The sequence below is a fragment of the Panicum hallii genome, chromosome 8, assembly GCF_002211085.1.
Source record: "Panicum hallii strain FIL2 chromosome 8, PHallii_v3.1, whole genome shotgun sequence".
Lineage (NCBI taxonomy): Eukaryota > Viridiplantae > Streptophyta > Magnoliopsida > Poales > Poaceae > Panicum > Panicum hallii.
In genome coordinates, this window is record NC_038049.1 from 22,681,808 (window position 1) to 22,708,752 (window position 26,945).

Sequence of the window (26,945 nt, forward strand, 5' to 3'; positions counted from 1 at the left end):
GTAGCCAGTACTACATCACAGGAGACGCCCAATGGCCTGGCGCCTTCGGTTGAGTTTAAGATGGACCAACGGGCGGCTTCAAAACAAAATCAGACTGCTTCAAATATTTCGCTCTTACTTCGTGCATGTATGCCTAAGTGTACCGTGCTCTATCCTTATCATTCCATTGCTCCCCAACGGTGACACGGAAACTTCATATAGTACTTTTCAAAAGAAACTTCATATAATGTATAATTGTATTTGTCATCTCAGACAAGATTGGCTAACGAGCGGATTTTATTCGCAGCGAGCAATCTTGTCTACTATACATACATCTGGTCCTACAAAGCTGTAGTCACGTGCATGTCAGCATCTTGGCAGGCATGTTTTCAATATACTGCTACAAAATTTACCGCCCATGATGGTGGCAGTACGTGGTTTAAAATACAAACATAAAAAAGAGAAATCTTTACGAATTGTGATGTACACGGTAATAAGGTAAAAGTCACTCCAGTTCACCCTACGTTGTCAAGATCTACCTGTCCTCGTCTCTTGAAGAGTTGAAGTGCACTCCCTTTTAACGGCTTAACCTGAAAACTCTTTTAGAAAAAAAAAATAGGGTTTAAGGCACTTGCTCGAGGTGGATGCACGGTTGCAGTTCGCGCCAAGCAAAGTAGTAGTAATGCTAGCCTTTGGCGCGTTGGTTGATGAGATTGTATTCGTTTTGGAATTAGGAAGGAAATGACTATGTGACAATCGAGTAAACAGCTTTTCCTGGGGAATTGGCCGCTTGCCTTGCCTAGCGTCCGTGCGCCCGGCGGTGTGGGGCCCAGCATAAATGAGGAACATGGCTGCACATGGCCAGATGAGCGGCAAGGCCCAACGCGGCACGAACCCGATTGGGCACGGCACGGTTCCGCCCGTGTGAAAGTGCATTAGAAGTGGGTTTCGGTGTAATTAAAAAACTAATGATCTTGTTGAGTATATGAATAGAAATTGATTGTTATATCAATGAAATATTTATAATGAAAGATACATAAAAGACTCATATAACAAGACGTGTGACTAGGCTATAATTAAAGTGACAATATTGACAAGCAATGAATACTATATGGATTGAATTACGTTTTTGAAGATAACTATTTATTCTCATATCCAAATGAAGCTTGTTGACAAAGTTATAGCACTAGAAGGGAATTTCTTATGAAAGATGGATTTCATTGATGATTTAATTACGATACAAACCTATATGAAACTCTATGTGATGCAAGAATGAAGAGTTAGAATTTAGATAGTGTTTCAAGAGACTAAGCTTGGCGAAGGGCAATCGGTCTGTGCCGAGGTACCAGCGCTAGGGTGAAGAAAATTTCTTTCGACTCAACTTGAAGAATCTTGGTCATGTATGGTGTTCATATTAGCAAGTATCAATAACGGCTAATCCGGAAGTTCTGGGTATGAGAATCCGAAAGTTCCAGGTTCTAACTGTCATGTAACGGCTAGTTTCTTTGGACCCAACAATTTATACCCTTGAGCCCCCTCCTTGGTGGGCTGCTGTTCCAAGTATTTTTCTGCTACTTGCTGGTCATCCTAAGAAAACTCGGTAGCCTTGTTGAGCTCTCCCAATTGTAATATCTTTGAGTTGGTTTTGAGAGAATGAAAGCTTGAGAGCACTAGAGAGCACAGCAAACCTTTAGCACTCGAGCTTGGCTGAAATCGTGTGTTTTGCATTTGTTACTCTTGGAGATTTGGCTCCTAGACAGCTAGGTATTGCCTGGTGAGCACCCAGTTGTGTGAGCTGTCACGGGAAGTTTTTTAAGGGTCGGTTTCCACTTCCGTAAGGGAAGGGAACCAAAATAGTGGAAGGCCAAAGTGTGCTTGTATAGCGCCTTGGCGGGGAGGCTTCGCGGCGCTCCTCAACGGAGAGTAGGATTTACTGAGCTTGTGTAGCATATGCAGTGAATCCGAACTTCGGTAAAAATTCTTGTGTCAATTGTGTTCGATTTTATCTTGTGGATTTGAGGATCTCTGCATGGAACACTTGTGTTCTTGGAGAGATTGTTCTTTTTTAATTACAGGGACTGTGTAGACATGCTCTAGAAACTCCACTTAGCCTACTCTACATCTGGGGTTTGAACTTGTAACCATTTAATCGCACAAGATTTATTATCTTCACTCTACTCTGTGTGAACCTAGTAGTTCCAGTTTGTAGAACTTAGAAGTTCCTGTTCATCTACTGCCATGCTTAAATTCGGAAGTTTCGGATTTGCTAATCCGGAATTTTCAGATTTCGCAGGTAGTGAATTTTATCCGCTGCATTTGAGTGAAAATTTTTAGGTGCGCCTATTCACCCCCCTCGCCCTCTAGGTGACATCACGGTCTTTTCAATTGGTATCAAAGCTTGGATTCACATCAAAGCTTAACCACCGTGAAAAAGATGTCGACGCCTAATGAGATATTCATTAAGCCACTTGTAAGTAATTTTTCTAACTACGCTTCTTGGTCTGCTCATGTACATAATGCTTTTAGGACCGTGGATCCAAATGTTGACCGAATTTTAGTTGCTAGCATCCTTCCTCCAAAGTTTGATATTGACCATATCGATTGGGAAAATATCACTCAAGAGGAGTTAGATTACACGCAACTCAATGCTTGTGTTACTAACTTCTTGCGGAGTGTTCTTTATAAAGATATTCAGGAAGCTATCTTTGAGAGGAAAGAAATAAATCATGACGCACATCTTATTTGGACCACTCTCAACGATAAATATGATGAGGCCAAGTGTGATGTTCAAATACAAGAAGTTAGTAAGTCTGCTGAGGGTTGCACAATATCATCATCAGAAACTAAAAATCAAATGACATCAAGCAACAATCAACAAAGCAAAGATTTAGTAGACAGTAACTTCACTTTTGTTCTTGCTGCATATCCTGAAGTTTCGGATATGAAACCCGGAAGTTCCGGATCTGGCAGAGAGGCTGAAAGACACCGACCAAATGATGAGTCCTCTTCAGCCTGTTCTGCTCAATCACACTATGATCATCATCAGTGCTTTGTGGCCATGTCCGAAGATGAATCTGATTTAGATAGTGATAGTGATGATGATGATGAAGAATTTTTGCTTGAGCTTGGAAAGATGAATAAGAAAAGTAGAGAAACAATCATTGAGATGATGAAAAAGGTGATGAAGCAAGATCAAGAGATTGAGATACAAAAAAAGCTTCTCAGTGACAAAGATGAAGAAATCAAATCTCTTGCTCTAGCAGAAAAGAAGGATCAAGCTCTCACAGCTCAAGTGGATGAACTCACTATTAAGCATATGGATTTGCAAGCTCTTCATATGGAGCTCAAGGGCTCTAATGAAAAGCTTCTGGAATCATATGCCATGCTAGAGGTAGCTCATGAGGTTATGATCTTAATGATGAAATCATGTCAATCAACTAACGATACTTGCTCACAAAATGAAAATAAAGAGAAACAATCTTAGTTTGAGCAAGTGACTATGGAACATTCTAATGATGACCTAATTCAAGAAAATGAAGTGCTCAAGCAAGAGGTTGAGAGGCTCTCGAAGGACTTGACAAAGATGAAAGGCAAGAGTGTTGTACAACCTTCTCAAGACTGAGAAGGGATCAACCGTGCAAAGCTCATGCAATCAAGTACGCAAATCCAACAAGAGGAAGCCTCAAGCAAAGAAGAAGAATTTGGATCATATCAAGTGTGTCAAGTGCTCCAACATGGGACATTATGCTTCAATGTGCTCAATCAAGCTAGATGGCCACCAAACACTCTCCAAGAGATAAAGAAGCCTTGCCAAGAGAAGATGCTTTCGCTGCTGCAAAAAGGGACACAAAATTGCAACATGTCCAAGCAAGTCAAATGTGCTGTCTGGCAAAACCGGAAGTTCCGGATTTGGCTGTGCAACATCACTACAAGCTGAATAAAGGTTTCAAAAGAGCTCAAGCACAGTACTTGGAGAGGAAGGCAGTCAGAAACAATGAGAACAAGCCAGCAAGCAACCTCAAGCACAAAGTGTGTTACACAAGTCGAGGAAAAGGACATCTTGGCAAGAATTGTCCAAATGGTAACACTTCTAAGCCTAACTTGGTCAACAATCTTCATGTACAGCTTAGGAGGTCCCATGATGGCGCTTGTGCTGGTAGGATGATAAAGTCATCAACTATTTGGCCAAAAGCCATTTGGGTTCCTAAATCCTTGTTGGCTAACCTTTGTGGACCCAATACAACTTGGGTACCAAAATGTGCTTGAGAGAATTAGTAGGTACTTAGAGAGGCATTGAAGACTTGGCAAAACTTGAGAAGAGCTTCATCATGTTAATATTATCTCAAGTTTCGTTTTCTCGTCTCTCATCACGAAAAATTGCCAAGATGAAATCAAATTGATCTATATTATATTTCAATGCATCTCTGTTAACAAGTACCTTCCCATAGCTATCTAACTTCCTATATCTGAGATTGCTTTGTGTAATTTCAAGTATAGGATCTACTTAGCCTCTTGTGTCAATTTAAGAAATTTATATAATGTGACACATGATGCCCTTAACAAGCTCTGTGGTGGAGCTAGTGTTTTCTTAATGATACAGGAGAATCTACAAGCCTTATCTCTCAAATTCTCTAAACTTATTCTTCATCGAAATCAGTCTTTTTGGAGAAGATAAGCTACCGTCGGAACTTCCGACATCATGTCAGAACTTCCGACATCCATCGGGGGTATCATCATTGTTCTGATCAAGGGTCCTCTGGTCGAATTTTTTTATCCATCGGAACTTCCGACTCCACGTCGGAAGTTCCGACAAATGACCTGTGTTAGGAGTACCAGTAAACCCGGAAGTTCTGGTTTCTCAATTCCGGAAGTTTCGGATTCTGCATGATGGATAAGTCTGAGATATAATAAAGACTAACTGGTTATGTGCTTAAATCAAATTTATCTCCAGTAACTTATACTCACATAAAAAAGCACAGTGAGCATTTCTCGAACTATCTTCAATTGTCATAATATTTTTTTCTGACCAAAATATGAAATAAGCCTCCTCTAGTTTCTTAGATGATAGAAAGTGCATATCTCAAGTATTTCATCCTTGATGAACATATTAAGGGGGAGCTAATTTCATATCTTGTGTCGGTACATTTAACCTTGCTTTCAAGTCTCCATGTATGTAGAGTAAATAGAGTTATATTCTTGAAAGAATGAGGTTTTATCGTGAGTATGCTACATGACTTCAAGGTCATCAATCCAACATGAAAAGGTGTTTTTGAACTCTAATTTGGATTATTCATCTCTATGTGTGGCTACTCTCCATAATATGGCTTAAATTCCTTATTTGGTCTTATTTGATCAAAAGATGCACATGTACTTGCCTTCCAAATATATATGTGTGCATCATATTCTTGTGAGGAATTTAGTCCATGTTATGAGGCTTCATTGTTTGGTGGCTCATTCCCTTCCACATTCAAAAGCTATTAAACATAAAGCTAGAGCTTGTGCTGCTATTGGTTATCCCTTGTCCTTGTGAGCTTCTCATGATTTATTAAGGAAGAGATCACAAGTGGTACGAATGGTACATAAGTGCAAGCTTAAATATGAAATCCTTTTATTGTGAAGGATAAGGGATCTCAAGGGCCAAGGTATGTACAACTCATGTGTATATGCATTGGTTTTTGCATCTAGGCCCTCTACATATTAGTGTGCGCATGTTTTGTATAAGGCAATCTCAAGTCATTAGTGTGCCTTAGATTTTTAGTTGATACCTTTAACTATTTAGCTTAATGTCAAAAGAACTTTAAAATCTTGTAAGCTATGAGCTAAATATACTAAGGATGGTGCTTGACTTGTTTTGCTGAATGCTTGAGTGATATAGGATAGATTTTTCAAAAATCCAACTAGTATGCTAGATGTGTTCTTTTTGGAAAATTATTTGGTTTTTGGTCTTTGAGACCATGTCAGGTCATCTTGTGGTTATGACTACCTCTGATTGTTTGATGGCTAACCACAAGTGACAAGACTATCTTAAGTCCATAGGATCTAATCAAATCTTATCTCAAGGGCTATTTGTTGGAAATTCTATCCCCTCTCCAAATCCATGTGCAAATCCAAAATCGAGGCTAGGGTTCCTACTCTAATGGATATCCGAGACTATGGAACCTTCCTCACCTCTAGAATATCTATCAAGTCACTCAATCCTCAGAACTTTAGTTTGTACCCTAGGATCAAGTGAAACCTAGAAGTTTCGGATTTCACAACCTGAAAGTTCCGGATTTCAATGGGAATATCCCTATTGGACCTGCGACATACCTCTTCCTCTCTCATTATTTCTCCCACAACACAGCCCGACACCATACTGTTTGAAAGAGGCGCCTTTGTGGCGATTTGGAGGTTTGGCCAAGGATTTCAAGGTGTGAAAGCTGATTCTTGGTAGTTCCAATCCAGAGATTCTGGATCCCTCTTCCGATTTCTATTTCAAATGTGGCAGAAACGTCTGAATTATTCCGGCTCAAGTGCGCTAATGATCGCTATACAGCTGGCATTAACTCAACGCACTTCAAACGGAACAATCCATTAGTCTGTCGGGTCTCCGCCCGATACAACCACGGTTCAACAGGATCGAAGCAGGTTTACCTCGCACGAAGGCGAGTTTACAATCACAGAATAGCTCATCAATTTTTAATTTACAGATATTCAAACATTATTACAAACCAGGTTCAAACTTAAATAAAACTTATACAAACCATGTTTAAACTGACAAGCCGAACAGCTTGTCCAAACTCACAGCGGAAAGAAAGGAACATGCGACTACACACGTCGCGAAGGTGGACACCACGCTCAGCCCAAAGCCTGGTGTCACTCAGGAGGGTCACTGCCAGCTGGGGATGGGTCCCACTCCACGGACCAGCCAAAAGGAACAGTCGTTGGCCATGCAGGGTTGTCCGTGGGATTCTCGAAAGTTAAACCTGAAACAGATACTAGCAAGACTCAGCATTCTAATACTCAGCAAGCCTTACCCGGGTTTGGGTATACTTTTAGCCCATAACTAGACTCATGAAGGCATTGTAAAGGTTCTTGGTATATTTTCAGCTGAAGAGCAACAAAGAGTATGATCTATTTTAAAATTCAGGTTTCATATTCTAGTTGATTATCCATTCTAGGTTAGCACCTACACTAAGCAAACAAGGTAGAGATTATCATCCATCAAAATTGTTCCATCATTGGTTACACTTCTTACTCTATGTGGCAGAAGGAATAAGCAGTCTCAATTTCCGTGAGAAACGGACGATTCTGAATCGAGTTTCAACCTTGCAAGGGTAAACCTAACTCACACGCTTGGAACATCCAAAGATCGTTCCGAAGCAACCTTTTCCCTCATATTCCGGGTTATGGATCAGGGCCATCACAAGCGATTGCAGGACCGTACGCACACCAATTGTGCAGGACATACGTCTGTAGCAGGACTACATGATCCCGTATTCCTGTTTGCCTGGCAGAACGCACTCCCACACGTCGGTGCGTGTAAACATAAAATAAAAATCGACTGGTGGAGATATGTCCATTAGCCGGGCCATTCAGGTACTAGGCTTACCGCTTTACCATATTTCGCGGCATGTGGCTAGTACTTTCAAACGCTTAGCCACCACTACCACACACTGCGACCTTAACCACTTTTAACAAAACAGACAGGGTAAACCTTCAGGTCATGATATAGCACATGACCCTGTCCATCATCCTTATAGTGGTTGCGGAATTGTAAACAAGCAATTCCTATATCACGCGAGTGATAGGAAATCACTTATCTTTTACCGGTCCTATTAAGCAGAGTGTCTATGCGATAAGGACTCGGATACAATACATTGGATTCCTAAGATTTTATGCAACTAGGGTTTCATTTCAACTCCTAGACGTAATGCAAGATATATAATATATAAGTGAAATGGTAATAAATTGAAATACTGGGGTATGCATCGGGGCTTGCCTTCTTGAGTGGGGGTGGGGGCAGGAGTGTCAGAGGCTTCCGAACTTTGGTTCGGGGCTTCAGTTAGTTCCTCGACAACTTGTGTTGGGTCTTCAGAAAACCCTTGGTCTTGCCCTAAGACCAACTCGTAGTCTCCGTCGTCGAGCGTCGTTGATTCTACATGATATGCAACAATTTAAGTGAGATGATGTTTGAATTTAAGATCTTATGTCACAACAAAGTTGCAATCCAACAAGGTCAACACACAAGAATTCATGAAACAAAGGGGTTTAGGCTTGAATTACCATTTATAATTGAGTCATGATTATAGTACTGGATTTATTGCAAACAGGAACTAGAACATTTGAATTTGAATTCAAATTCCAAGTTTAAATTCAAAACTTAGGTAAATAGGATCATAAAGTCTTGAAAATTTAATTATATACTAATTATCAACACCTTAGGTTATGACAAAAAGATCTAATTAAATAAGCCTAAGGAACATGCTTAGTTAATTTCAAATCGTCTCAAATTTGAATTACCTAAATTCAAAAGAAGTTAAGCTACAAAACAGTGCTAGGTTTGAAATTTTAACACAAGTTCACACATGACCTATAAAAGTTACACACTAAAAATTATAAGAAGCAAAGCTAAAATATAGAAGTTATGTATAAAATACCTCTTAACCTTAGATTTAAAATAGATGCAAAAATATTTAGTTCCAAACTAAACTCCATTAATAAAAGTTATAGGGTTTGAAATCTAGTTTCCAACGAAATTAGTTTTGCAATTTTTGGATTTTTCTACAGTTTTCTACGAATTTTATAAGACAGCAACATCAATCACATGAAATAACAAACACTTAGGGGGGGTCCTCGGTATTTTGCGCCTGGGTCCCTGGAACACTAAAAACTTTTACAGATATGCCCCTGCCACGCCTCGACAGGGGCCGGCTGGTCGGCCCTGGTGCGTTCTCGCCGGCGGCGAGGTCGCCGGCGGGGAGGGACCGGCTTGGCACAGGCTACGAGACCTAGGGAACACTTTGGAGGTGAATGTGCACGACGGGCGACAGTGGAACAGGACCAACGATGAGGAGGTGCGGCGGCCGTGGCGGCGCGTCGCCGTTCCCGGCGAAGGGCCGGTGAACAGGGAAATCTAACGCACGCACGAGCACCAGGAGGAGTTGGGGATGCGATCTCCATACTTGGATCGGCCGAGGAGGTGGCGGAGGCGTGCTGTCGACGGTGAGGTTAAGCTCGGGCGGCTCCGGTGAGGGGCAGCTCGGGGCGGGGGGTGATTCCGGTGAGGGGGTGCTAGGAGTTGGACCGGATCAGGTCGGGGGGCTAGGGAAGGAGGTGAGGGAGCTGTGTGCGGTGGAAATTTGGGCGGGGTGGAGTGGTCGCTGTGAATGCCGGTGAGGAGCACGGGCGGATTTCGGTGGCGCAAGGAAGAAGAAAGGGGAAGCAGGCGAGGGCGGTGGGGTTCGGGTCGGCTTTATAGGGCAAGCACGGCTCAGCTGAAGGGAGAGAGAGGGAGGGAGGGAGAGGGTGGTCACGGGCGGAGTTCAAGACGGCGGGCGGCACCGGCGTGCTCGACGGGGAGGGGGGGGGCGTGGCAGCTGCTCGGGGTCGACTGCCCAACGTGGAGCGGCAAGGGGAGGACAGCGGAAGCGGCGTGGCGGTGGGAGGAGGGGTAGGACGACGCGTGGAATAGGTTTAGGGTGGTGCCATGTTGCAGGTGCTCGGGGGAGCGGCCAGCGGCGGCGGTCACGCGCGCGCGCAGAGGAACAGAGAAGATCGAGGGCTCGGGGAAGACGATGGAGGACCCGGTTGCAAAAAGTAGAAAACATAGGGACCTTATTGTAATGTATAGGTAACTTTCCAACCAGTGCTCAAATGGAGATGGGCCCAAAAGCAAAAGTGTGTAGTTTTTCAAAATGCACAACTTTGCTTTAAGGTTCATCCTCAGAAGAGCTAAGGATTTGCAATCAATTTGAAATTCAACAAGATTTCTAAACTTTGCATAAATCCTATTTTAAAATTACACCACATTTATATCCAAAAGGTAGTTTCACCTATTTTTGCGTTTTAAACACAAGTTTTTAACTTTTGCAAAACAACCCTCATACTTTCAAAATCTACCCTCCATGTTCACCCATTTAGCACAAAAGGACCCTGATTTAAATATAAATATATAAATAACCCTTTCCCCTTAGCATTTAAATTTCTAATTACACTTTTGCCACATTTTGCACATAACAACACATTAAAAGCCTAGGGTGTGACCATGTTTTTTTTTACCTGAGTGTCACAGCCTTCCCCTCTAAAAAGAATCTCGTCCCGAGATTCCAGAATAGAAGAATTTGGATGCTTAATTTCGGAGGTTGGCTTGGAAGAAGCCTGGGAAATTATGCTGAAGATAAGATTCGGTTTCCCATGTTGCTTCTTCTTCTATGTGATGGTTCCACTGAATCTTGTACATTCTGATGGTTTCTCTTCTAGTGCTCCTTTCTTTAGTGTCTAGCACTTTAAGGGGGTGTTCTGTATAAGTCAGATCAGGTTCGATTTCGATAGTCTGAGGATCGATGATTTCGGTAGGAATCTTGATACACTTCCTAAGTTGGGATACATGGAAAATGTTATGAATAGCTGCTAACTGAAAGGGAAGTTGAAGGCGATAAGCTACGGGTCCACAGATTTCAAGGATTTCAAAGGGTCCGATGTATCGAGGAGCAAGTTTCCCTTTTACGCCGAACCTTTGAATACCTCGAGTAGGAGATACTCGAAGATATACGAAGTCTCCGACTTGAAACTGTAAGGGTCTTCTTCGTATATCAGCGTAGCTTTTCTGTTGAGATTGGGCTGCCTTCAGATTCGTCTGTATAATTCTTACTTTCTCTTCTGCCTCATTGACAAGGTCTGGTCCAAAGTTTTTACGCTCGCCGGTTTGTGACCAACTCAAAGGAGTTCTGTAGCGGCGATTGTCAGACCCGGGGCCACGGGGCTGTGTACATCAAGGAGTCCGTATTGGGCTAGGGGATAGGACGTGTCCTGTACCTTATTTATGTTGTATTCTACCTGCATACGGAGTAGAACTAGTCGATACAGAAGGAAACTACTCGAGTTGTACTTGAGTACGATTTCTAAGTTAGTATCAGACTAGAATTCATGTAACCCTGTCCCCCCGGATATATAAGGGCGGGCAGGGACCCCCCTCAAAACTAAGATCACCAGATCAACATCAAGGCAATACAAACCATCATACAGGACGTAGGGCATTACGCATATTGCGGCCTGAACCTGTCTAAATCTTGTGTTGTCCACACCTTCGAGTTCCTGATCTCGGCGCATCCCAACCCAAAACCTACCACCTTGGGTATATCCCTCGGTGGGCAGCCGGATAAAACCCGACAGCTGGCGCGCCAGGTAGGGGGGCGCATCAGAGATCCACTGGAGAACTCGATGGCAATTTTCAAGTTCCCCAGTCCCGTGCTCCCTGAGGGCACAACCTTTGTTTTTGGCTCGTGGGTCTGCGTTGCTAACGGCGCAGGAGGTTTCCGTCGGCACATCGTCGACGACACCATCAAACTAAAAACACTCGCCTCAAGGCTCGATGACTTCGTCGATAGTCTTGACGAGTTGCCATTTTTTGATTCTGCCAGGGAAACCGAGGCAGAGTCTGTCACTACTGTTCCTTTTTCCGAGTTGGAAAAGGACTTGGACTCTTTGCTCCAGGCTGGAGGCTCCGAGGCTCCGAGGCCACCGCATGTCGGGGGGCTGAGGATCACCTGGCCACTTGTGGGCTGATGATCACCACCACCTCCGAAGGACGAATTGTTCATTGGAGGGGGATGAATCTATCCGTTCTAGTCGGACACGAAGACCGCTTGGTAGCCCACCGTGAGCCTTTGCCTTTCCAGGAGGGCAGGGCGTTGGCTACCATAACCGAGGGCTCGACTGAACTAGTCGAAGCCCCCTCTGAAGAACTCGCAAGTCGCCAAGTTCTGATGGCGGAAGAGGGGGACGATGATGCCCTCATCCCCATCCGCGCACTTGACGGGATATCAGAAGATGAAGACACCGCTGAAGCTGTGGGCGGAGATGATGCCGAGCGCGACACACGACGTGCAAGGAATAGAGCTCGTGCGGTTCGTAGAAGGTGGGCCAACGAACGTATACGTTCTGCCCAGCGCGAACTCGACGCTGAATTCGCCACAGCTAATGAACGAGGCTTCAGGACTCCTATGGCCAACATTGCTCGGGTAACAGCACTACTCGAGCGAAGCAACGACCCTAACGTTCGACAAGCGCTCCTCTACGCCCAACGGGCGTGGGTCCAGCTGGACCAGCAGGCTCCGGCATCACTCGTCAGGGACGAACACGTCGGAGACAGCCGAAGCTAGGCCCCAAGTCAAACAACAGGTAACCGCTCGCGACCCCAACGCAGCAATAACAATGATGGTGTGGGTGGGAGCCAGTTCACCGGTGGGAGGCAGCACCCACCTCCGGCAAACAACCCGAGGCAGCCCAACCCCCCACGTCAACAACCAGACCTTCGCCAGAAGATCAATGAGGGACGCGACGCCCGGTCAGTCCTCGACTCGAGGCGACGGGAACGCGAGGTAGCCGAGCGAGACGATGCTGACTGCAGCGATCGATTTCCTGCGTTCACCGCGAGATTCAACAACTATAAGTACCCGGAGGGTTTTAAGCCAATCGGTATTACCAAGTATGACGGTAAGCAGGCCCCCCAACAATGGCTCCACTGTTACTCCACTGCCATTGAGGTGGCTGGCGGCTCCAACACTACCAAAGTCGTCTACTTTTCGATGGCTTTGGAGCCTGCACCGTTGACTTGGCTGGAAAGCCTCCCCAATGACTCCATCGGCTCCTGGGACGGCCTCAAGAAGATCTTCATCGACAACTTCCAGGGGGCGATATCCCGAGCAGGAACCCGGCACGACCTCGCCCAGTGCAAGCAAGAGCGCAATGAACTCCTCCGATCCTACACCCGCCGTTTCTTCGATGTGCGGGCCACCATCGCCAACATCTCGGAGGAGGACATTATCGACTGCTTCTACAACGGCCTCACGGACCCTGGTATATATCGTGATTTTGGGCGTAACAGGCCAAAGACGGTTGCAGGACTACGCGACATGATGCACGACTGGTCTGAACAAGAAGAAAAGATGCGCGAGAGGTTTCCAAGACGCACTGACCTCAACCAGAAGTGCAACAACGACAACCGGGCCGACAAAGGCCAGCGGGACTTTTCGGGTTCTTCCCGAAAGCGCAAGCCAGACAATCTCGTCGCGGCTGTGGAACGTCCTTCGCGGGGCAAGAAGTCAACCACGCAGGAGCAGTTTGAAAAACTCCTGCAGAAGAAGTGCCCGTGGTGTGTCAACTCCAAACACACAGCGATCGACTGTTTTCAGCTCAAGCGCACCTTTGGCTCTCCTGGAAATAGCAAGAAGAACAAGTCGACGGGCAAAGAGCCCGAAGATGAGGAACAGGAAGACAGATCTGAAACGCTCAAGTTCCAGGATGCCTCCAAGACCGTCAATGTCATCTTTGGCGGTGACGAAGATTTTTGCTCCAAGCGGGAACAGAAGTTGCTGCTACGGGAGATTCTATCAGTTGAACCGGCGGTACCACGACCACTCCGATGGTCAGAGGTCCCCATATCATTTTCCTGTGATGATCAATGGACCAGCTTTTCAGAGCCTGGGAAGTTCCCACTAGTGCTGGATCCCGTGGTCGCAGAAGTCAAGCTTACTCGGGTTTTTATCGATGGTGGGAGTGGACTTAATCTTATCTTCGCCAGTACACTGAAGAAGATGGGTCTGGACCTTACCAACAAGCTCACTCCGAGCAAAGCTCATTTTTACGGTATTGTCCCTGGCAATGCCGCACATCCGCTTGGAACAGTCGTTCTCCCAGTCACTTTCGGGACGAGGGAGAACTACCGAACCGAGTTCATCAAGTTCGAGGTGGCCAACTTCAAATCTTCCTACCACGCCATACTGGGGAGGCCGGCGCTCGCCAAGTTCATGGCGGTGCCGCATTATGTCTACTTGTTTCTCAAGATGCCAGGACGCAGCGGTGTGCTCACGCTCCGAGGTGACTTGAAGAAGTCCTATGATTGCAACCAAGAGGCCATCCAGTATGCATCGACTTCCCGCATGCCAGATGCTTCCGCTGAAGTACTCGCGGCCGCACAGCAACTCTCTCAAGCCGAGCTAGACATCCCAACGAAGAAGGTGAGCCAGTCGGGCGTCAAGTCGACAGGCGAGCTGCCTCTCAAGACGATCCAGCTCCAAGAAGGCGACTCATCCAAGATAGCCATCATCAACGCGGGCTTGGGTGACAAATAGGAACTCGCGCTCGTCAGCTTCTTGCGGGCTAACCGAGACATAATCACATGGAAGCCATCGGAAATGCCAGGGGTGCCCAAGGAGCTGATCGAGCATAGTCTCAATGTGTACCCACAAGCTGTACCAAAGAAGCAACGACTTCGTCGTTTTGCCCCTGATAAACGGGAGGCTATCAAACGGGAAATAGCCAAACTCCTCACGGCTGGATTCATTAAAGAAGTAATCCACCCAGAGTGGGTAGCTAACCCTGTCCTTGTATTAAAAAAGAATAAAGAATGGAGAATGTGTGTCGATTATACCGATCTCAACAAGCATTGCCCAAAGGATCACTTTGGGCTCCCTCGCATCGATCAGGTAGTCGACTCGACCGCAGGTTGTGTATTGTTATGTTTCCTTGATTGTTATTCAGGCTACCACCAGATTGCTCTCAAGGAACAAGACCAGATCAAAACCACGTTCATCACCCCGTTTGGGACTTATGCCTACAAGACGATGTCTTTCGGGTTGAAAAACGCCGGTGCCACCTATCAGCGGGCAATTCAGATGTGCTTTGCTGATCAGTTACACTGGAACATGGAGGCCTATGTGGACGACGTGGTCGTGAAAACCCGGAATCCCGAGGGCCTGATCACGGATCTGGAGGAAACTTTTGCCAGCCTAAGGAAGTACTGATGGAAGCTTAATTCGACCAAGTGCATTTTCGGTGTTCCATCAGGCAAATTGCTCGGGTTCATAGTCAGTAACCGGGGCATCGAGGCCAACCCTGAAAAGATTACCGCCATCACTGATATGGAGTCACCTGCCACGATCAAAGATGTGCAGAAACTTACAGGGTGCATGGCAGCACTCAACAGGTTCATCTCCCGGCTCGGGGAGAGAGGACTACCTTTTTTCAAACTCTTAAAGCATCAAGACAAGTTTCACTGGACAGAGGAAGCCGAGCGGGCTCTGCAGGATCTCAAGCAACACCTACAGTCGCCCCCAATCCTCACAGCACCATTGCCGGGTGAGACCCTTTTACTTTACATTGCGGCAACTACCCACGTTATTAGCAGTGCTATTGTTGTCGAACGCTCCAAGGAAGGCCATGCTTTTGGCGTGCAGCGGCCCGTGTACTTTGTCAGTGAAGTACTCTCGGAGTCTAAGGTGCGGTACCCGGCGGTCCAAAAGCTTCTCTATGGCATACTGATCACCTCAAGGAAATTACGCCACTATTTTGAAGAGTACCAGATCACCGTGATCACAAACTACCCGTTGGCGGATATCCTACACAACCAAGACGCCACGGGTCGTATTTCAAAATGGGCAGTGGAACTTGGGGCTTTGTCGATCGACTTCAAGCCACGCACTGCAATCAAGTCCCAAGCTCTAGTCGACTTCATGGCAGAGTGGAGGGAAAATCAAGTTCCAAATCCAGTTGACAAGCCAGAGCATTGGACCATGTACTTCGATGGTTCTCTCAAGCTCGATGGCGGCGGCGCTGGATTTTTATTCATTTCCCCAAGAGGCGAACAACTCAAGTACGTCCTCCAAATTCTCTGGGAGGTATCCAACAATGAAGCCGAGTATGAAGCCTTGCTTCACGGGCTTCGTTTGGCGATATCACTAGGGATCAAGCGACTACTTGTATACGGCGATTCACTTTTGGTCGTTCAGCAAGTCAACAAGGAGTGGGACTGCAACAAGGAGACCATGGAAGCCTATGTACAAGAAGTACACAAGCTAGAAAACAAATTTTCTGGCCTATAAGTTCATCATGTGCTGCGGGAACACAATGTCGCTGCCGATGCCTTATCTAAGCTGGGATCAACCCGAGCACAAGTCCCAGCAGGGGTATTCGTTCAGGAGTTGCAGCACCCGTCCATCAGCCCTTCACCGCAGGTCTCCACCGCCACTGGCTCCGTACAGCCAGAACGGGAGGTTATGCTGGTCGGTGAGGACTGGAGAAGACCTTTCATCGACTTCATCCGAGATCTCGTATTACCAGCAGGGATGGACCCCAAGAGCGCTGCTGCCGCCCGCCTCATGCGACGGAGCAAGGGGTTTGCCCTAGTCGAAGACAAACTTTATCGGTGCGGCGCACGATCTGGAGTACTCATGAAGTGCGTCACAACAGAATACGGTCTGGACATATTGAGGGAGATACACGAGGGCGTGTGCGGTAACCACGCCGCGTCAAAGTCACTGGTCGGCAAAGCATACAGAGTCGGTTTCTGGTGGCCTACCGCCGTGTCCGACGCCGAAGATCTGGTGCGAAGATGTCAGAACTGCCAGTTCTTCGGTAAGCAAACTCATGTCCCAGCCCACACCCTCATTACTATACCGCCTTCCTGGCCGTTCGCTTGCTGGAGCTTCGACATGATTGGGCCCTTCGCAACGGCGCCAGGAGGTTTTACTGATGTTTTGGTGGCTATCGATAAGTTCACCAAGTGGATCGAGTTCAAGCTGATCGTCAAGCTTACTCCAGATAGGGTGGTCGACTTCATCTCCGACATCTTGCATCGTTTCGGCTTCCCCAACACTATTATCACTAATTTGGGTTCAAATTTCACGGCCAACCAATTCTGGGAATTCTGTGAAAACTCATCCATCGAAGTCAAATATGTTTCGGTGGCTCACCCAAGGGCAAATGGGCAAGTCGAGCGGGCAAATGGCTTGATCATTGACGGCCTCAAGAAGAGACTTTACGATGCCAATAGCAAAAAGGGCAGGAAGTGGATTCACGAGTTGCCACATGTCGTCTGGGGGCTCAGGACTCAACCCTCAAAAGCCACAGGGCAGACCCTGATCTTTCTTGTCTACGGCTCCGAGGCGATTCTCGCAGCAGATATCATGTGGAAATCCCCAAGGGTCGAGATGTATAAAGAAGGCGAGGCGGACGAAGCACGACAGCTGGAGTTGGATTCTGTCGAAGAGGCTCGCTGCTCTGCTCTCGTTCAGTCAGCCCGTTACCTACAGGGTATCCGGCGATATCATGATCGCAACATTAAGGAACGGTCGTTTAGCATTGGCGACCTCGTCCTTCGTCGCGTTCAGGACGAGTCGGGTTTGCACAAGCTTAACTCAAGATAGGAGGGACCGTTCATCGTCAAAAGGGTTACAAGACCAGGATCTTATCGACTTCAGCACCCCGATGGTCAGGATGTACCCAATTCATGGAATATCCAACACCTGCGACGGTTCTACCCCTAAGCAGTTTCGTGTCCAATTTCTGTATGCGTCAAGGGCAAGTTTTACTTTTCTGGGTCGATTTGGCGGCTTTATGCCACACAACCCGAAATGTAAATTCTTGAATATAAATGCGGCGGCTTTGGCCACGTCCAAACTTTCTACAAATCGACTACTTGCTAAGTGGCACATGGGTCGTCGCGATGATAATCGTGTTTTTCCAAACTGGTTCGGCCCGTCCGGCTCGGTTTCTATCTAACTTGTTTAACATGTCCGCATGATTGGCTACTCCTGTGGTGGTTACACCTCAGGGTAGTTTTTCGACTGTTTGCCATGGGCATCCTAGTCGTCGCGCCACAGACCGCGCGTTTCGGGCACGAGTGGATCCCTTTTGTCTAGATCTTATCTAGCTCACTCGATGAGCTCACGCGAAGGGCGAAGGGCTAAGTTGACTACTCTCTGAGTCGTTGCACTCAGAAGTAGCATGTTCCTACTACAGAGCAGACGGAGCTCCTAAACTTCATACAAGGCTACAAGAGAACAAAGGTAGTTCCTTATATTACAAAGTCATGTACACTAACGGTTCAACCTTGGACCATGTCTCCCACAATTTTTTCAGCCACCGGTCGGACCTCTAGCAAATACTCGCGGAAGTTTTCGTCAGTGCACTCAGCAGCTGCACCCTCCGCGAGTACTTCTAGCCGAGCCTTTGGCCAAAAGGACTTCACAAGGCCCAGGGCATGACCCACGTAAGATGTGGCTGCCTCGGTGACAAAATTGAGGATTTTTTGTGGCGCCCCGCGAAGTCGATCAAGTAGTGGTGGCCCATCTTCAGTGCCGTCTTCCTGAGGATCCACCATCTCTACGAGTTCTTGAGCCGCCGTCCCAAAGTCTTGATCTGCTGGAGACAGTCGGCGAATTGCTTCTCCGTGTCGGCCATCACCTTCCGCAGACCTTCGACTTCATCTACGTGGCGATACAACATGTTCTTCAAATCAGTAAGCAATCCCTCTTTATAACTTAAGAGTTGTTTAAGTTCTGCGATGATAAGCAGGTTTCAGACCATGAAGTTATCGACTACGGGTACGATTTCGAGAGTCGAATTCAACGTACCTTGATGGGTTTTTCGCTGCTCCTTGAGTCGGCCTTGGAGCTCGTTGATGGTCTGCTCGAAGCTGGCTCGCTCCTGCATCAGCTCGTCGATACGCCTGGTGGACTCTTCCAGCTTCATTGAAGTTTTTTGGTTCATGTCCTACATGTTCCCGGGCGTCAGAGACAGACGACTTAAGCATACAGTTACCAGCGGTTTTGACAAGTTTTACCAAAGCAAACGTGTCGATCGCCTTGATCATTTGGCGCAGGCGGCTCAGATCGTCCCCTGGGAGCAATAGGTGTACAGGACGAGGGGGCTGGCAGTACAGGCGCGGCGATGGCCGCGGCACCTATTGCTGGCGGTGGCGCTGTTTCAGTCGAGGGCGCGAGCTGCCCCGACACAGTGCCTGCCACGGCGATCGTCACATCGTCTACGACAGAAGGCGACGGGTCCGCCCTATCGACTTCTATGGGTCTGGCATCTGGTGCATCTTTTTTGGTCGGGGGCATTTCGGCTACCCTCTGGCACTGGGGGCTGGGCAAGGAAGACGAAGGTCTGCAAGACAGAGTTGTTATCAGTATTCAGCACAACAATTCAACACCCTTATAATTTGACAAACACTTACCCGGCGAGGTCAGCAGTGCTAGCTTTGCGTTTTCGCATTTCCCGGCGCCGCCGGGGAATTAGAGGTGCATCGTCAGACCATTCCATGGATGATCCGGAGGAGTTGTTGGCTTGCACCCTCTCCCCGGTTGACCGGCTGCTTGCGGTCGACTCGCTGCCAGCAATTCTTTTTTCCTGTTCCTTGGCGGCAGCGCTGGGCAGTGTGTGATAAGGCCGAGGCAGATCGGGTTGCGGCGGGTAATTCCGATACAACGCCCTTGACTCCTATGTTAAGACAATCAGTTAGTCTTAACTCTTCAGATCAAGGGAGAAGTCGAGAAGTCGAGTACTTACCGATGGTGGTCGATTCTGGGCTGTAAATCCCGCTGGAACATAAGGGACGGCATCCACATCCAGTAGAATTCGCTTGACGCGAACAAGCGCAGCATCATCTCCAAGCTCTTCTGCGCACATACGGGATGGGTCTTCAGTATCCATGTACTCGAATCCTAAGTATGGCGCTGCTGGATGGGTTGAATTCGGAGTTTGAAAAATGATAACATCACAGATGCCCCGGTTACCCCCATCTCTTTGTGCGCGGCAATCAACTCGAGCAGCTCTTTTACTTGGTCCATCTCGGCTTTATTGGGCTCCAATGTCCATTCGCCGCGTTGAACAGGGGGCCTGCCGGACCGCACAGGGAGTTGGGGGGCGTGGTTTGCAATGTAGAACCATTGCTGTTTCCACCCGGGGATATTGGAAGGAAACTTGTAAGATATGTATTTGTCACTAGCGTGTTGCCTAAGCTGGATACCAGCGCCCCCAATTGCAGAAGGATTTTTTGAGGTGGGCTGGGGCTTCACGAGGAAAATATAGCGGAAAAGAGCCCAATGGGGCTCAATTTCGAGGAAAGCTTCACAGAAATGGATGAAAATGGAGATATGGCAAATCGAGTTGGGGTTGAGGTGTTGCAGCTCAATCCCATAGTAGTAGAGAAGGCCACGGAAGAACGAACAAGTGGGGAGGGCAAATCCCCGTTCAGAAAAAGCGCAGAAAGAAACGATCTCGTCGACGCTTTCCATGGGGAATGGATCACGAAAGGGAAGGCGCCAATTGATGAGATCCCTCTCCTGAAGCAGACCTCCCAACACCAAATTCGCTAGATTATGGCGAGAACACTTACTAATTGACCATTCTCCGGTTGCTGCTTGCGCTTCTTTCAAGTCCTTCTGGTCGGTTTTCTTTGGTGCCATTTCGAATCCTTTCAGCCACGAGTTGTTCGCACAGCACTCGGGGGCTACGGTGGCGGGCTCGAAGATTTTCGACTACACAGGGCAGTGGAAGGGCTCAGGCAGGTCAAGCTCTAATTGGGGTTTTTGTTTTTTCTCTGGTGGCGGCGTCAGATCTGAAGGCACAGGAAAAAACCCTAACTGACTGCGGGGTAAAATAACCAGCGCTCAGGCAGTGGTTTACTGTGTGAAAGTTGAAGCGTCGCGCAATGGGATTAATTGGACACGGGCAGTTTTTTGGTGGATTTTTTGGGCCGTTACTTGACTCACCATTTTTTCTGGGTTGGTTGTCCCGAAAAAAGAGGTTTTTTGAGTTTCGAATCCAATTTCTGCTACTTGCCTCCTCTTAGACTTTTTTTCTCAAAAGGAGCATTTTTGCCACGACCTTTGGGATCCTTTTTTCCAAAAGATTTGGATTCAAGGCTCGGGGGCTGTGAGACACTGGCATCGGCTACTTATTTTTCGAAAGTACTCGAAGGATAAGAAGGAAAGATTCAAGGCTAGTTTGACCCTCAGCTTGATTCTTTGATTCAACCTAAGGCTCGGGGGCTACTCCATATGGAGTGCGATTATTCATCGCACCCCATATAAAAGAAAGAATTCGGGGCATGAGCACCTCATAGCTTCGATGCAGTCAGAAGAGTACTCGAGGAGAAATTTCAAGACGGAGCTTCGAAAGAAGTCGAAGACTGCTTCAGAAGTACTTGAAGAGCCTGCAGTACTCAGCTACGAAGAGCTCGGGGGCTTGTCAGACCCGGGGCCACAGGGCTGTGTACATCAAGGAGTCCATATTGGGCTAGGGGATAGGACGTGTCCTGTACCTTATTTATGTTGTATTCTACCTGCATGCGGAGTAGAACTAGTCGATACAGAAGGAAACTACTCGAGTTGTACTTGAGTACGATTTCTAAGTTAGTATCAGACTAGAATTCATGTAACCCTGTTGTGACACTCAGGTAGTTAGCTGGGTCATACCCTAGAGTTTTGGTATGCTTTTATGTCCAAAGTATGGCAAAAGGTGTGTTTAATATGTGTAAGGTTATGGAAAAAGTGATATTTATGTAATTAATTTTAACTAGAGGTCCTTTTATGCAAAATGGGTGGAAATAGAGGGAAAAGTTTAAAAGTATGAGGGTTGTGTTGCAAAAGATGGAATCTGTGGTTAAATTGCAAAAAATATGTGAAATTACCCTTGGGTATATTTGTAAAAGTAATTTTATCCATAGGACTTACATAAAATGTGAAAATTTTACTAAGTCTAAAATATCTTCAAAACTATTGCTCAACTGCAGATGAACCTTAAAGGGAAGTTGTAGAGTTTGAAAAACTATGCACTTTTACTTTTTGGACCATCTCCATTTGAGCACTGGTTTAAAAGTTGCAAGTTCTTTACAGTGAGGACCCTGCTTTTCTCTGATATTGCAAATCAGTCCCCGGCTCAATTCATACCCCCTTCTTCCTCCCTGCGCCCTGCTCCTCTGCTCTGCGCCGCTGCACGTCTGGTGCCCCTGCCGCCGGCGCAATGTGCCGCTCCTGGCCACCGCCTTCCACCTCCTGCTCCTCCCTCGCACACGCGTCACTCCACCGCCCCTCCACCGCCCTAAATCCCCTCGCTGGCGCCTTGCCCGAGCGCCACGCCGCCTGCAGTACCGCCAGCACCGCTCGCCGGTGCCTCTGCTGCCGCCGTGCAGCTCTGGTTCTCCCTCCCCCGTAGCGGCTCAAAGCCGAGATTCAGCTCACCGTGACCTTTCCCTTCCATCCCAATTCCTATAAAAGGGCTGCTTGGACCGCCTCGCGCGCACCCTGTACCTCGCCGCCCTCCATTAGTGCCGCCGAACTCGGTCCACCGTGGAGCTTCCCCCTCCGCCCTCTCCCTTCCCAAACTAACAACACCATCAACTCCCCCATCCCCCACCGCACCTCTCCAGCCCGGCCTTTCCCTCCCCGCACGCCGGAGCACCGCCGCCGCCGCTCATCCTCGGCCGCCGGCTCGGCCTCCCGCGGGCAGCCCTACTCCGGCCGTCTCAAGCCCGCCCAAGACCACCGGTGGGTAGCCTAAAGTCCCCTCGTGCTCTCCCTCCCCTTCCCCCTCACCGCCGGCGACCCCCACGGTCGGAATTTGGCCGGACCCGAGCCCCCATCGCCGGCCATGGCCCCTGGACCTGATTGCAATGACTGAGTTCTTTCCAGGGGGTTACCTGTTAAAGCTAGGGACTAGTCTGTAATAGAAGTATTTGTTATTTCATGTGAGTGCATGTTCTGCCTTGCTAAATTCATAACAATTCATAGAAAATTTCAAAAATGGCAAAACTAGTTTTGTTAGAAACTAGATTTCAAACTCTATAACTTCTGTTAATGAAGTTTAGTTTGAAACAAAATACTTTTACCACTATTTTAAACCTAAAATTAAAGAGTAGTTTATACTTAACCTTGATATTTCATGCTTTGTTGCTTATAAAGTTTGGCATGAATGTTCTATAAGCTCTAGGTAACTTTGTGCAAAGTTTAAATCTCAAATTTGATTTAAACTTAACTTGTTTTAATTTGAACTTTCAAATTTGAAATATTAACTAAACCTATTGTATAACCTTTCCTAATTGAAATCTATTGTCATTCTCTAATGTGATATTATTTAATGTTTAATATATAATCAAATTTCTAAAACCTATGATCTTTTATTTAAAAGTTTTGAATTTAAATTTTGGTTCATTTTAAAATTTAATTTAAATGTTTTAGTTCTTGTTTGCAACAAACTCCGCAATATCTTTGTGATTCCGCTATAAATAGTGTTTCAAACCTAAACTCCCTCTTTATTTTATGGATTCTTGTGTGTCAATTGGATGAGTTATAACAATTGAAATGTGAAATCTTAAATTTAAATTTCACCTTATTTAATTTATTGCATCTCATATAGAATCAACAACGCTCGACGACGGGGACTACGAATTGGTCTTTGGACAAGACCAAGGCTTTCCAGAAGACCCAACGCAAGTCGTCGAGGGACTAACTGAAGCCCCGAACCCGAGTTCGGAAGCCTCTGACACTCCTGCCCCCAACCCCACTCAAGAAGGCAAGCCCCGGACATATCCCACTACTTTATTTACACTGCAATCTACGTCTATTTATCTACACTTATGCATTACGTCTAGGAGTTGTAATGAAAATTCTAGATGCATTGATACTAGGAACCAATGTATTGAACCTGAGTCCATATCAGGTAGATGCTCTGCTAAATAGGGCCGGTAAAAGTCGAGTGATTTCCTGTCACTCGCGCGATATAGGAGTTGCATGTTTACATTTCTGCAATCACTATAAGCATGACGGACAGGGTCATGTGCTGCATCATGACCTGAAGTTTTACCCTGTCTGTTTTGTTAAAAGTTGATAAGGTCGATCCATGTGGTAGTGGTGGCTAAGTTTTTGAAAGTACTAGCCACATACCGCGAAATATGGTAAGCGGTAAGCCTAGTACCCGAATGGCCCGGCAAATGGACTTGTCTCCACCACTCGACTTTTATTTTATGTTTACACGCACCGACGTGTGGGAGTACGTTCTGCATGGCAGACAGGAATACGGGTTTTGTAGTCGCGCTACAGACGTATGTCCTGCACGAGTGATGTGCATACGGTCCTGCAGTCGCTTGTGGTGGCCCTGATCCATAACCCGGAATATGAGGGAAACGGTTGCTTGAAACGCCCTGTTGGTATTTCAAGCGTGTGTGTTAGGTTTACCTTGCAAGGTTAAATTCGATTCGAATCGTCCGCCTCTCACGAGGATTGAGACTGTTTATCCCTTTTACCACATTGAGTAAGAAGTGTGACAAATGATGGATAATCTTGATGGATGATAATCACCACCTTACTTGCTTAGTGTAGGTGCTAATCTAGAATAAATACTCAACTAGAATCTAAAAGCTAAAACTTGAAAGTAGTTATACTCTTTGTTGCTTTTCAGCTGAAAATAAACTCAGAGCCCCATATGATACCTTCATGAGTCTAGTTATGGGCTAAAGTATACCCAATCTCGGGTAAGCCTTGCTGAGTATTAGAATACTCAGCCTTGCTTATATCTGTTTCATATATGACCTTCGAAAATCCCACGGATAACCTTGTGTGGCCAACGTCCGTTCCTTTTGGCTGGTCCGTGGAGTGGGACCCGTCCCCGGCCGGCAGTGACCCTCCGAAGTGACACCAGGCCCTAGGCTAAGCTTGGTGTTCGCCTTCGCGACGTGTGTAGTCGCGTGAAACTTTTCCCTTTCCGCTGTGAGTTTGAACAAGCTGTTATGCTTATCAATTTGAACATGGTCTGTATAAGTTTACTTATCTTTGAACTCGGTTTGTAATAATGTATGTATGGCTGTAAATTAAAAGTTGATGAGCTATTCTGCGATGTGAACTCACCTTCGTGCGAGGTAAACCTGCTTCGATCCTGTTGAACCGTGGTTGTATCGGGCGGAGACCCGACAGACCAAGGGATTGTTCCGTTTGAAGTGCGTTGAGCTGATTGCAGTTGTGCGGCGATCATTAGTGCACTTGAGCCGGAATAATTCAGGCGGTTCTGCCACAGCTGGTATCAGAGCAGTAGGTTTACTTTTACATCTGGAACAACTTTTAAAAAGTGTTTTCAGGATAAAAGTTGGCCAACAAATGAGTTTACAAAGCACGTTGGATCCGTTAAGATTGGGGTTTAGTACGTAAAGCCCTAGGGATTTATATGGGAAAAGTATCAGGTGGCTTTTAGTATCTATATATGTGTAGATAGTTCTGACTTGTAGCACTACTTCCTGTCAAAACTTAAATTCTTGTATAATTCAATCTTACTCTCCGTAATGACACCTACGATCGTGAGGTAAGAAGGGAGCTTGGCCTTCCTGTCGGTGATGCGAACCGAACACTGTTTCTCAAGCAGTGGCCTACTTGAGATGCTGCCAATATACCAACTTAGGTTGATTATATTGGGAGTATATGGTTCGGCGCAGGGTATGGCGATCGCTGTTCATACCCCCGCATTTTGCGGTACCCCCCGTGAATACGTTGTCTCGATGACGTATGTTAACGTTGTCTGTACGGCGGTAATTGTACAGATGCTGTTTCTATAGTGAACAGTAATGTTTGGGGACGCTTTCATGTCGTGCTGCCATGAAAGGTTCAGGAGATATATATATGTGTATTTTTCTGCAGGTACACTGACCACGTTTACGCTATTAGGATTCGTAGGGTTTATCGATTAATTATATATAGTGAGAGACGTATGGTTATGCCACCGGAAATTAACTACGTAAGTCCGAACATATTCGACAGTTGTTTTGGATGTGAGGACGAGTAGTGCGTGCATGCATAATCTTTTAACAAAAGGATTTTCATAAATAAAGGATATGTTGTTTGCCTTAGGAATGGGCTAATGGAGTTCTAATGATAGTTTTAGGTTGGGTATCTTATATAGAATCTTAGTTTTTCATCTGATTTCCAGTCTTTGCTATTATCAGAATCGGTTATCCCAGGTATAGTATCTTGTGAGTCTTCTGTAGGATAATTGCATTTCAGCCATTCAATGCAATTGTGTCATCAATCCTTTGGGCTCCTGTTCTGTGTTGCTGTATTTCTGTATCTCACCATTTGAAATCTTGCTTCAGATGACTGAGACTCCAAATATTCGTTGGGATCGTCAAGGACATGCTCATACCAATGCCTTGCATTGGGAGGGCTTTCCTCGTCTCTTGTGGGAGTCACTTCAGATTTTTGGCTATGATGTACCCCCACTCTATGACGGACATGAGTTTGTTGAAGTGGGTGTCCCTCGGTGTAGGGTGAAGATGACCATTCCGCAGCATCCTTCTCGCTACTTGTGGCAACCTGTCACAATTTGCATGAGTGGCCACCGCCTTGTGGATACCTTTGAGTCTGCGGCACTTGAAGCTATTCACATTTTCTGTGACAAGCACCCCGAAGAAGTGGCTGCCTATCCGATCGGTTTATTCCCAGCCACAGACTCTCGTGACTCCGAGTGGACCTTTAGGATCTCCTACTGCGGTCATCTATTGGGAGATCTGTCTCTTGAGACATTGCAAACTCTTATCCGGTTCATGAGCGTGCAGCATCAATATCAGTTGCTGCAATGTCGGAGCACGAACCAGTTGTCCAACTTAGCTCAAGCTCACCATGGAACTATCACCCAGCAGCTTGACGAGCTGAATGAGCTTCACACTATCACAAATGCCCAAGTTGACCTGTTGGCCCAGCGCGATGTGATCATCAACAATCAAGAAAACCAGATCCATGAGAGGGAGACAGTTATTGCCTAGCGCAATATCATTATTGAGTTCCTTCAGGATCAGGTTCAAGATCTCACCATTGAGCTTGATGATGCTGTCAACCATATCAACGACCTCCATGAGCAACCCGCACCACCTGTAGTGCCAGAAGAAAATGAGAGTGAGGAAGAAGAAGAAGAAGAGCCAGAAGAAATAGAAGGAGAATCGG